This window comes from Zingiber officinale, chromosome 5B (assembly GCF_018446385.1).
Source record: "Zingiber officinale cultivar Zhangliang chromosome 5B, Zo_v1.1, whole genome shotgun sequence".
NCBI classification, from domain to species: Eukaryota; Viridiplantae; Streptophyta; class Magnoliopsida; order Zingiberales; family Zingiberaceae; genus Zingiber; species Zingiber officinale.
The window spans coordinates 33,968,342-33,981,681 of record NC_055995.1 but is presented as its reverse complement, the minus strand read 5'-3'; positions in this window follow the sequence as shown (position 1 = coordinate 33,981,681).

Genomic DNA, 13,340 nt, shown 5'->3' with positions numbered 1-13,340 from the left:
TTTTCCTTCCAAGCAAGACTCGCAGGTTGGAAAGTTTTCCACCACCAATGAGCCCAAAAGTCCATCGGCTATTAACCTTTGAATCCTACTCAAGTTAATATGACTTAGTCTTAGATGCCAAAGATATGTTTGGTTCATTTTCAAAGGTTGCTTTCTCTTATTAGAATTAGAAGATGTGTTATTAATTTTCATTTGTCACATCGTGGGAGTTATTGGATTTAGAGTATACAAATTGCCAACTAACGTACCAGAACAGATAACCACTCTACTTTTCTTGACAACCACTTTGTCATCAAAAGAAACAGAATATTCATTCTCAAATAGTTTAGAAACTGAAATCAAATTCTTTTTAAAACTTGGTACATAAAGTCAATTTCTCAAACTCAATGTTTTATTCCTATCAAAGGATAAATAAATATCTCCCACTGCAACAATCACCACTTTCGTAGCATTGCCCATGTAAACGGTGATTTCTCCTTCATGTAGTCATCGGGTTTCCTGGCACCCCTGCAATGACTTACAGACATGATCAGTGGTTCCTATATCTATACACCAGGTACCGGTAGATAACACCACTAAACATGTTTCAACAACTAATGAATAAGATACACCTTTATTGTTCTCATTTTTGAGAGGACAGCCCACCTTAGTGTCCAAGTTTTGTTTCCAATCATTATAATTGGGACTTGTAAGTGTATTCTCAACTAGGGAATAGAAAACCATTTGAAATCCTAAGAATCTCAAAATATTTGGTCAAGACCAACACCTCAAAATCTCCGTGAATTTTATATGCTACGTTAGTGTGAACGTATACAAATTCGAACATTTGTAAGAGGATATTTTATCCATTAATTTATTATCTTGTCAACCAAACTTTATGACAAATAAAATTAATAGTTGGTCTATCTTCGATTAAATATTTGGTCAAAATTTTAGAATTTAAAATAATATTGATACCTCAAAATAATATCATTTAAATTCACCAACACCTCAAACACCGTGAATTTTATATGCCATGATAGTGTGGACGTATATAAATTCAAATATTTGTAAGAGGAGGGTCTTACCCATTAATTATCTTGTCAACCTAAAATTACCTCAAACACCATGAATTTTGTATGCTACGATAGTGCGAATGTATACAAATTCAATCATTTGTAAGAGGAGGTTTTACCGATTAATTTTATTTTGTCAACCTAACTTTATGACAAATAAAATTTCCTCAAACACCATGAATTTTGTATGTCACGATAGTGTGGACGTATACAAATTCAATAATTTGTAAGAGGGGGTTTTACCTAGCTTTATGACAAATTAATAATTGGTTTTTCTTCGGTCACACCAATAATAGCAGTGACTCCGATGGAGATGATACTATTAAATGTGCCTAATTATATACCATTACTTGATACTAAGTCCACTAAATAGAATTATGCCCATTTAGATGGAGAAGATCACACACATCCTAAATAATTTCCTATAATCATCCATTAAGGAAGTTTGATCTAGTGATCCGCAAACAAACTCATCTGATGTGGAGGAAGGCACTTAGAGCCAACGCGCAAGTTTGAATGCATCACTTACAAACTAGTAATTGAGACCATGGAATTTAATTAAATTCCTCTCCCACTTAGTTATTTAGAACGAGGAATTTTAACATGCACACAAGCATACAAACACAAGCACACACAGCATAAAAGGCAATAAATAAGAAAATAATTTTCCAACTATTATAGCCTTTATCCATAATTGTCCTCCGTGTGCCATCATCCCTAGCTGCTGCCATCTTTAGCCACCACCATTGGGTATAATCGTCGCATTTATCTTGCTTCTTTTTCCACTATGCCTCTGGTCCTCAAATAGTCCCACTCCTCACAAAGATACGATCCGCGACAAAAATAAAATTTTACATTTATTGATCCTATATTCCACGAAAGAATGTACATATAATCTAGATCGAACAAAATGTAAAATCCTAATAACTAATACAACTCCTGCTGTATTTAATATTACAATCATGCACACACATAAAATGCCCTCGATATGTCCGAGGGTCCAATCACACATAATCATAATAGGCCATAATAGTTGGAGCCTGCAACCACAGAGTTAATCTATTTGCACATCCTACTATTATCCTGCTTAAAATATGTATGCCATGTGCATAATTAACCTAAAAATCAAACACATAGAAGCTAAAACCTAGCTCTGATACCAATTGTTGGGTGTTACTCGGAATATCGTCCTAGTTCCCCTATACAAAAATTTGTATAAGCATAGAACTATCCTAGCTAACCATGTGCTATACTGAAGTTCAATTTGGATTGCAAACGATACTTAACATTATTAATCCAAATTGTCTTTCAGAAGTTAAACTTGGATTGGAAACGATACATAAAATTTTTACTCCAAGTTTAACCGATGTGATCTTTCTAAGTTAAAACATATTACAGAAGTTATCAAATATCTATTTCAAAAATCGACTTCCAGGTTAAACATGGCGAGACACTAGGCCTTCTTGGGTATGGGATCATCCACCACTTCCTAGACAAAGCCTCTCAAAGAAATTGGATATTTAACTTCTTACAGTAAACTAGATTTAACTATAGAGAGCTCAATAGAAGCACATTATCAAAACATGAAATCAAAAAATAAAATTGATAACAAAAATGATAACTTAAAACTGATAGCCTCTTGTGTTTGGTTTTTCAAGATCTATACAAAGAACATGAACTAGTTATGATGCAGAAACAAATAACTAGTTATACCTTTCTTTATTCTAAAGACCTCTTGATCTTCTGTTGTATTCCTCTCCTCCTCTTGGACGTTGTGTGGGCAACGCTCTACCAAGATGGAATCTACTCGAACCACTTCTTCTCCTCCAAGACTCTCGAGCCACCAAGGGATGCCAAAATAGGAAATTACCTTCTCTTCTTCTTCTCCTCCAAGCAACCAAACTCAAGCTTTCTTCCTCTCTTTTTTCCGCCGGCCTTAGCAAAGTAAGGATGAAATTGCCTCCAGCCATAGGTGAGGAAGAGAGGTCCCTTGTATGTCCTCGGATCTAGATGAAGATGAACCTCTTTTGTGTCGTCGACCCTTGATGGATGAGGGGATGAGAGATCCGGCCACAAGTAAGGATAAGAAGAAAGGGAGCCGGCCACACCAAGGAAAAGTGAGGAGAGAATAGAGTTGGGTATCTCATGAGGCATCCTCTCCTCTTTTATAATCTTTGGTCAAGGCAAAAAAGGAAAGTTTTAAACATAATTAAAACTTCCTTATTTGTGGCCTCCCATTTAAAAAAGGAAATTTTAACAACAATTAAAATCTCTCTTTTCTAAATTTCTTATTGTACATGGCAATAAAGGAAAGTTTTAAAATTAATCTCTCTCTTTTACACCATGTAGACAACTACAAAAAAAAGGAAAGATTAATTAAAACTTCTCCTTTTTAAATCATGGTTACAAAAAGAGAAAGTTTTTATCAAAAATTAAAATCTCTCTTTTAAACATTATAAATAACTACAAATAAGGAAAGATTTTAATAAAATTAAAATCTCTCTTTAATCTTTTGTAGATAGCTATAAAAGGAAAGGTTTTTTTTAAAATTTTAAAACTCTCTTTTAAAACCATGAGGATGGCTATAAAAGGAAATTAAAATCTTTCTTTTAACTACAAAAAAGAAAATATTTTAATAAAATAAAATATCTCTTTTAACCATTGTATATAACTACAAATAAGGAAAGATTTTAACAAAATTTTATTTTAAGCAAAACTTCCTTTTGCCTTTACCTATGGTCGACCCCATGCTTGGTCACCAAGCATGGCTTGGCCGGTCACTACATGAGCTCCAAAATAATGCTTGGTCGGCCCCTTGCTCCAAGCAAGGATGTGTCCAACCCATTACTTAGGTAAGAAGTGGACTTTGTGGATACAAGGTATTATAGAGGCTACAACAGAGACCGAGAGGAGAAATTGATTTTGGTCTCTCGATGAGCTTGAGCTTCCTGTGTTTGCCCCGAACACCCAACTCAAGTTCATCAATTATAACTCATACCACTAAAGAGTTTTTATTGAACTACCGCACCAATTCCAAATTACATTATGGGCTTCTTATCATGAGTGCATTAATCTCCGTGTGTTTAAGATATCGAATGTTCATTAATTAAATGAGTTACTGATAACTCAATTAATTAATATCTAGCTCCAAGTGTAGTACCACTCAACTTTATTGTCATGTCAGACTAAGTCCACCTGTAGGGTTTACATGACAATCCTTATGAGCTCCTCAAGGGGACATTATCAACCTAGATTACTAGGACACAGTTTCCTTCTATAATCAACAACACACCATATAAATAATATTATTTCCCAACTTATCGGGCCTATTGATTTATCGAACTAAATTTCACCCATTGATAAATTAAAGAAATAAATACTAAGTATACGTGCTTGTTATTATATCGGGATTAAGAGCATAAACTTCCATAATAATAGAAGTCTTGTTTTTTTATTAATTCAGTATAAAAAGAGCTACCTCAAATGGTCCTGCTCAATACACACCTAGTGTACTAGTGTAATTTTATAGTTAAGATAAACTAATACCAAATTACACTACAATCACTCCAATGGTTTATCCCATTCCATCTTGGTTGTGAGCTACTATTTATAATTTATAAGGAACTGATAACATGATCTTCTGTATGGTACCTCACACCATGTTATCTACAATATAAATTAAATGGACAATTGCATTTAACATAAATATAGATATTTGACCAATGTGATTCTTATTTCAAACTAAGTGTTTATACAAAAAGCTAGACTTTTAGTATACATTCTAACACATATGAGATTCGCCCTTCTGAGTGGCCCCATAAATTGTGTGCTACTTCATTGAGGAGTATCGGTAGCGATTAGACTAAAACCTAGATCCTATAATTATTCAGAATTAGAAACTCTTCTTGTTCGAGTTTTCATAACAATTGATCAAGAGTCCAATATATCTACATACTCGTAAACTGGATCATACTCTATCTCCTCAATCGCCTTCCTCATCTCATTTTATCGCACGTTGTGAAAGGTCACTGTGAATATCATCCTCGACATCTAAAATTGAAAATAATAATGTCAGTACTAAACCGATAAATTAGTAACAAAACTGGTTCATTCAACTCAAACATATGCATAGAACCAATACACATCAATAAGCAAATAAGAAAAATTAATTTTCTTTATTTGAGGAGCTCCAGCTGACTAACACACTGGACCGGTCAATTAGAAAACTAGATCTTAAGCATTAGCTTATTCCCTTATTCTCATTAGAACTAATATAATTAGGATATTCAGTTGTTATTGTTTAACCTAAGCTCATTTAAGTCTAACTCAGACTTATTGATCAAACCAAGGTTTATTTGAACAATCCTAGTCCATTGAACAAATTGGCATAATTTTGATCAAATCTAACCTATTAGAACAAATCTAGCCCACTTGATCAAATTTAGAAAAGGCCCAGTCCAATTAGATTCAATGTCATTTGATTAAATCAAATTGATATGGTTAAACCAACCAATGGTTTGAACTACATTGAGATCTAAAAGGACTAACTTAATCTAGTTAAATCAACTAATGATTTAAACCAGACCTCAGTCTAACTAGACCAAACTAGTCTAGTTATACTTCTAATGAACTAAAACTAGTTCAATCTAAATTGGTTTTTGTCAAACTAGTTAAAGAAAAGAAAAAAAAACTTATTTAAGAACACTGTTTTTCTACCTAAGAGAAACTTCTTAAGCTTTTTCAGTTTCTTATTATTTTTAAAGCAAACTTTTTTTCAAATAGTGATTTTGACGAACAAAGTTACTATTCTTCTTTTGTCACGCCCTAGAGGAGTCCCTGTCCGAAGAAATTTTTGAAGCATTTCTACATACAAAATATATATCAGCCACATTCGGTTGGAATATATACACAACCACGCAGTTTATATCATCAGCCCACTCAGCTGGAACAAAATAAACACAACCACGCAGTTTAATAAGACTACACGGATGAAAGTAAACACACAACAAACGTAAACTTAGCGGAAAACACAAAACAATATGAACATAAGACCAACAACGACACTAACAAAAATACCTGCAACCACCAGACTAAACTCCAAAAATCAACAGTGACTTGTTCAAAAGCAAAATACGCAAAAACCTGTCACCCACATAGTAACAAAATTCAAAAAGAAAACTATCCTCGTGTGTGGCGTGGGACTGGCAGCCGAGACTCTCCAAGCATCCATGACTCATCTACCTGTTACCTGGTAAAAGAAAACTAAATTGCGAGGTGGTGAGTATTGGAACTCAGCGGGTAAAGATAAGATAGTGCATGAACGTAATATACAAATAGAAAGTGGGCCAAGAGTATACAATCTCATAAGAGGAAATAACATATACTATAATAGAATCAAAATAAATGCTCATACCTGAAACTATATCCGAGGCTAAGTATAGTAGGTCAGAACTGGTACTAATGTACTACTATAGAGGTAATAAGCAAGGTATATACAAATTTCCAATGACTAAACATTTACAATGAAAATATATCTCAACATAAAAAAGCATATCAGCATATGTGAACAATAGCAGAAAGTAAGCAATAACAGCATATATAGACAGCAGCAGCCAAAGCAAATATAATAACAACAGCGAATGCACGGATGGTCACTCCCGCCCACCTCTCTGCACCATGACCCCTGTATGGTCGAGAGGCCGGGTCAGTGACAGACTGTACACCACTCCAGCTACCACTCTCACGAGTGGCCGAGGGGACAGTTGCATAGTAGCTAACTAGCTACATCTGCGACGGGGTCCCTGCTGCTCGTAACTCCAGCTACCACTACCCATGAGTGGCCGAGTGCGCATGACAGGACAAGCGGCATCAACTCCAGCTACCACTCTCTCGAGTGGCCGAGGATGCGACCCTGGTCAACGACTCTCTCGACTGCAAAGGAGAATTGGTCGTTGACATGCATGTCATGATATGATGCGCCAAATGCAATAGTCATCATATAAACATAAGCAAAAATCAGGTATAAGGTATGCTACATGAAGCCAGCATGCTCAATACGGTGCATAAGTAAACAACAAACAAAGCATACAAGGTTGGTGTCTAGTATCTGCTAATTATTATTGACAATAACAAGAGACTGTATAGACATGGAAACGAATATCTCAAAAATCACGTGGAAGTATCAAGTGCAGGAAAAATAAGAGTGGAGTCAAGGTAAAACAGTACTTATCCAAAATAGTTCATGCACCAAGGTCAAAGTACTAAAAGAAAACAAAGTAAAAAGTACCCGCCTTATGTGTAGATCGTGTCAAACCAATCCCATGTCAAGACGCTCGCCTCGAATCAAAGTCCAGCAAGTATATGACACGAAGCCGAGCTAAAGATCTATAAATCATTTAATAATCAATTAATGAATCCATGATTCAAGTATCTCTTGCTCCAACAATTCAAGTACCTCTTATCAATTTAATTGGTTAGGTATCAACTATTAGTCACCCTACAAATGATTAAGACTTATATAACATAAATTCCCTTCTTAAAACACCTCAAATATATCTGAAATACCACAACCGGCACAAGAGATCAAAACTCAATGGTTAGCCCTTTTTAATCACCATAAATCTGTCCAGAAGTTCCACCGTCAACACAAAATCACTAGCACCCGAAACAATATCACAACACGGAAAACACTTATGTAAACTCTCAGATTTGGTGCAGGAAAACAAAACCATTATGATGAAAAATTGCTACATCGGAAATCAATCGAAATCTCCTTAGAACTTGCCACATAAACCACAGCTATCACAAATGCATGGACCATATTGAAATCATTTACAACCTTCTGATTCTGTCCACTATATTACAGCTAGTTTGAAAAAAAACCAAAATCTCAACATATCTAAACTTTTCCAGAAACACCAAACAGCATTTGAAGAACCCTCTTGAAGAGCCGTGCATGAAACAAAGAGGAAGGATTATTCAGTGAATCAAACTATAACACGAGGTGGAGAAATCAACAAAAACCGATCAACATCCCTAGAATCCAAAGCAGAAACTCACGCAAAAGAAACCCTAGCGTAGAACAGGGTAGCATCTGAATCCATATGCTAGCCTACCAAAAGAAAACACTCATCTATACCTATAAGGGGAGAGCTACTTGTTGGATTAGTTAGGGCACGTCTCAAAGAGAAGAGGGTCGATGTCGACCGTCGGCTCGTCGTGGCATCTCTGGTGCTGGTGTGAGGAGGAGCAAGCGGCTGCTGTTGTGGGATCTCGCGAGGAGAAGAGGGAAGAAGGCTCAATCTACACCGGGATGAGCAAGACCAGTGCGATCCCGTGCTGTGGACAGAGGCGATTTGGGGAGGAAATCGCGAGAAGGAGATGCTCACATGAGGAGGAGAAGGATCTCGCTGGCTGCTGGTTCGACGGAGAAGAGGAGATCGCCGGTTGGGTGAGGACTCGGGAGAAGAAGCTCGACGCTAGAGGGGGAAAAAGGAGGTGTCGGGTAGGTTATTAGGGTTGGAGGGATTTTATAACAAATACTTAGGTTTAGTGCAATTAAACCTTAAGTTGATTCTTAATCAACTCCTACTTCCGGGTATTCCTAACAGGCTTTTATCGGCCCTATTAGTGCATCCCCTCTAAATACATCATACGAGCTCCAATTAAATCCCAGAAAATTTCTAAAAATTCCATTAAGATTTTTCGTCCATTAAACCTTATTATTTAATTATATTTGTTACCGTATTTTACATTCTCCCCCACTAATAAAAATTTGTTCCCTAAATTTACTTCTCAACTCAGGGATCCTTATTTGAGAGTAACAACCAAACAACATACTCATATACTAGTCCATTATAGTGTCATTATCAAATCCTTAACCGAAAAGGATGCTTCTGTGGGTTATGGACTCATCTTGCTTCCACTGCGCCACTCTGATATTCTGCCTTCACTTGTTGACACACAAAGAATCTTCAAAGTTCACAATATCATCCTTTGCATTTTCCCTTTCCATAATTGATATATATATATAGGGAGCCTTAGACCTAAGAAAGAGTACGGCGGTCTCCTACTGATCAAGCTAATAAGAGTAAATCAGTCCTCTACTAACCAAACCAACGCGAGTAAATCTATACTCTATACATCGGGTCCATAAAAATATCTAGGGCACTGTAAACCTAAATAGCAATATCAAGGACTCCTCATGTCCGTACAACAAACATACCCAAAAATAAGATCACTGGCACAAAGTATGTAATCTAATCTTCAACTAAAATCACCAACTCCATAAATATCAAGGCATTATACTCTTTAAGTTACTATCAACCTCAAAGACTAAATAATAGACCATCAAGTCTAATATCCACTAATAACAACATATCACCATATCTGATCTAACCAAAGACTGACACAACACAAATCATACATGGCATAAACGCATGGTACAAACAACTAAACAAGTACACATGGTATAAACAACTACCCAAGTACTAATAAATATGTATGATAAACATTTACAAACATACCTCCTATAGCTTAGAGATGTCCTGCCGCTGCTTGGTCCCAAAGCCCGAAAAGTCACATCGGAAAATCAAAATACAAAAAGAAAATCGAACTCTGAAATAGCCATCGTAAAGCCGCTCTAATACCACTAAATTGTCATGCCCCAGAGGAGTCCCTGTTCGAAGAAATTTTGGCAGCATCTCCCCTGTACGGGTGACAATCTGAAGCATTTCTACAAACAAAATATACATCAGCCACATTCGACTGGAATATATACACAACCACACATTTTATATCATCAGCCCACTCGGTTGAAACAAAATAAACACAACCACACAGTTTAATAAGCTTACACGGTTGAAAGTAAACAGACAACAAACGTAAACGCAGTGGAAAACACAAAATAATATGAACATAAAACCAACAACGACACTAACAAAAATACCTGCAACCACCAGACTAAACTCTAAAAATCCACAGTGACTTGTTCAAAAGAAAAATAGGCAAAATTAACCTGTCACCCACACAGTAACGAAATCCAAAAAGAAAACTATCCTCGTGTGTGACGTCGGACTGGCAGCCGGGACTCTCCAAGCATCCATGACTCATCTACCTGTTACCTGGCGAAAGAAAATCAAATTGCGAGGTGGTGAGTATTGGAACTCAGCGGGTAAAGATAAGATAGTGCATGAAAGTAATATACAAATAGAAAATGGGCCAAGAGTATACAGTCTCATAAGAGGAAATAACAGATACTACAACAGAATCAAAATAAATGCTCATACCTGAAACCATATCCAAAGCTAGGTATAGTAGGTCAGAACTGGTACTAATCTGCTACAGTACTACTCATAACTACAGAGGTAATAAGCAAGGTATATACAAATTTACAATGACTAAACATCTACAATGAGAATATATCTCAACATAACATAAGTAAACATATCAGCATATGTGAACAACAACAGTAAGTAAGCAATAACAGCATATATAGACAGCAGCAGCCAAAGCAAATATAATAACAACAGCGTATGCACGGATGGTTACTCCCACCCACCTCTCTACAGCATGACCCCAGTATGGTCGAGAGTCCGGGGTCAGTGATAGACTGTACACCACTCCAGCTACCACTCTCATGAGTGGCCGAGGGGACAATTACATAGTAGCTAACTAGCTACATCTGCGACGGGGTCCCTGCTGCTCATAACTCCAGCTACCACTACCCATGAGTGGTCGAGTGCGGCAAGACAGGACAAGTGGCATCAACTCTAGCTACCACTCTCTCGAGTGGCCGAGGATGCACCCCTGATCAACGACTCTCTCGACCACAAGGGAGAATTGGTCGTTGACATGCATGCCATGATATGATGCGCCAAATGAAACAATCATCATATAAACATAAGCAAAAATCAGGTCTAAGGTATGCTACATGAAGCCAGCATGCTCAATACGGTGCATAAGTAAACAACAAACAAAGCATACAAGGTTAGTGTCTAGTATCTGCTAATTATTATTGACAATAACAAGAGACTGTATAGACATGGAAACGAATATCTCAAAGATCACGTGGAAGTATCAAGTGCAGGAAAAATAAGAGTGGAGTCAAGGTAAAACAGTACTTATCCAAAATAGTTCATGCACCAAGGTCAAAGTACTAAAAGAAAATAAAGTAAAAAGTACCCGCCTTATTTTAGATCGTGTCAAACCAATCCCATGTCAAGACGCTCGCCTCGAATCAAAGTCCTGCAAGTATATGACACGAAGCCGAGCTAAAGATCTATAAATCATTTAATAATCAATTAATGAATCTATGATTCAAGTATCTCTTGCTCCAACAATTCAAGTACCTCTTATCAATTTAATTGGTTAGGTATCAACTATTAGTCACCCTACAAATGATTAAGACTTATATAACATAAATTCCCTTCTTAAAACACCTCAAATATATCTGGAACACCACAACCGACACAAGAGATCAAAACTCAATGGTTAGCCCTTTTTAATCACAATAAATCTGTCCAGAAGTTCCACCGTCAACACAAAATCACTAGCACCCAAAACAATATCACAACATGAAAAGCACTTATGCAAACTCTCAGATTTGGTGCAGGAAAACAGAACCATTATGATGAAAAATTGCTACATCGGAAATCAATCGAAATCTCCTTAGAACTTGCCGCAGAAACCACAGCTATCACAAATGCATGGACCTTATTGAAATCATTTACAGCCTTCTGATTCTGTCCACTATATTACAGCTAGTTTGAAAAAAAAAACCAAAATCTCAACATATCTAAACTTTTCCAGCAACACCAAATAGCATTTGAAGAACCCTCTTGAAGAGTCGTGCACGAAACCAAGAGGAAGGATTATTCAGTGAATCAAACTATAACACGAGGTGGAGCAATCAACAAAAACTGATCAACATCCCTAGAATCCAAAGCAGAAACTCATGCAAAAGAAACCCTAGCATAGAACAGGGCAGTATCTGAATCCATATGCTAGCCTACCAAAAGGAAACACTCATCCATACCTATAAGGGGAGATCTACCTGTTGGATTAGTTAGGGCACGTCTTGAAGAGAAGAGGGTCAGTGTCAGCCGTCGGCTCATCGTGGCGTCTCTGGTGCTAGCGTGAGGAGGAGCAAGCGGCTGCGGTTGCGGGATCTCGTGAGGAGAAGAGGGAAGAAGGCTCAATCGACACCGGGATGAGCAACACCAGCGCGATCCCGTGCTGTGGACAGAGGCGATTTGGGGAGGAAATCGCGAGAAGGAGATGCTCACGTGAGGAGGAGAAGATCTCGCTGGCTGCTGGTTCGACGGAGAAGAGGAGATCGCCAGCTGGGTGAGGGCTCGGGAGTATCTGCTAAGTATAGTAGGTCAGAACTGGTACTAATCTGTTACTATAGAGGTAATAAGCAAGGTATATACAAATTTCCAATGACTAAACATTAACAATGAGAATATATCTCAACATAAAAAAGCATATCAGCATATGTGAACAATAGCAGAAAGTAAGCAATAACAGCATATATAGACAGCAGCAGCCAAAGCAAATATAATAACAACAGCGAATGCATGGATGGTCACTCCCGCCCACCTCTCTGCACCATGACCCCTGTATGGTCGAGAGGTCGAGAGTACGGGTCAGTGACAGACTGTACACCACTCCAGCTACCACTCTCACGAGTGGCCGAGGGGGCAGTTGCATAGTAGCTAACTAGCTACATCTGCGACGGGGTCCCTGTTGCTCGTAACTCCAGCTACCACTACCCATGAGTGGCCGAGTGCGCACGACAGGACAAGCGGCATCAACTCCAGCTACCACTCTCTCGAGTGGCCGAGGATGCGACCCTGGTCAACGACTCTCTCGACCGCAAAGGAGAATTGGTCGTTGACATGCATGTCATGATATGATGCGCCAAATGCAATAGTCATCATATAAACATAAGCAAAAATCAAGTATAAGGTATGCTACATGAAGCCAGCATACTCAATACGGTGCATAAGTAAACAACAAACAAAGCATACAAGGTTGGTGTCTAGTATCTGCTAATTATTATTGACAATAACAAGAGACTGTATAGACATGGAAATGAATATCTTAAAGATCACGTGGAAGTATCAAGTGCAGGAAAAATAAGAGTGGAGTCAAGGTAAAACAGTCCTTATCCAAAATAGTTCATGCACCAAGGTCAAAGTACTAAAAGAAAACAAAGTAAAAAGTACCCGCCTTATGTGTAGATCGTGTCAAACCAATCCCATGTCAAGACGCTCGCCTCGA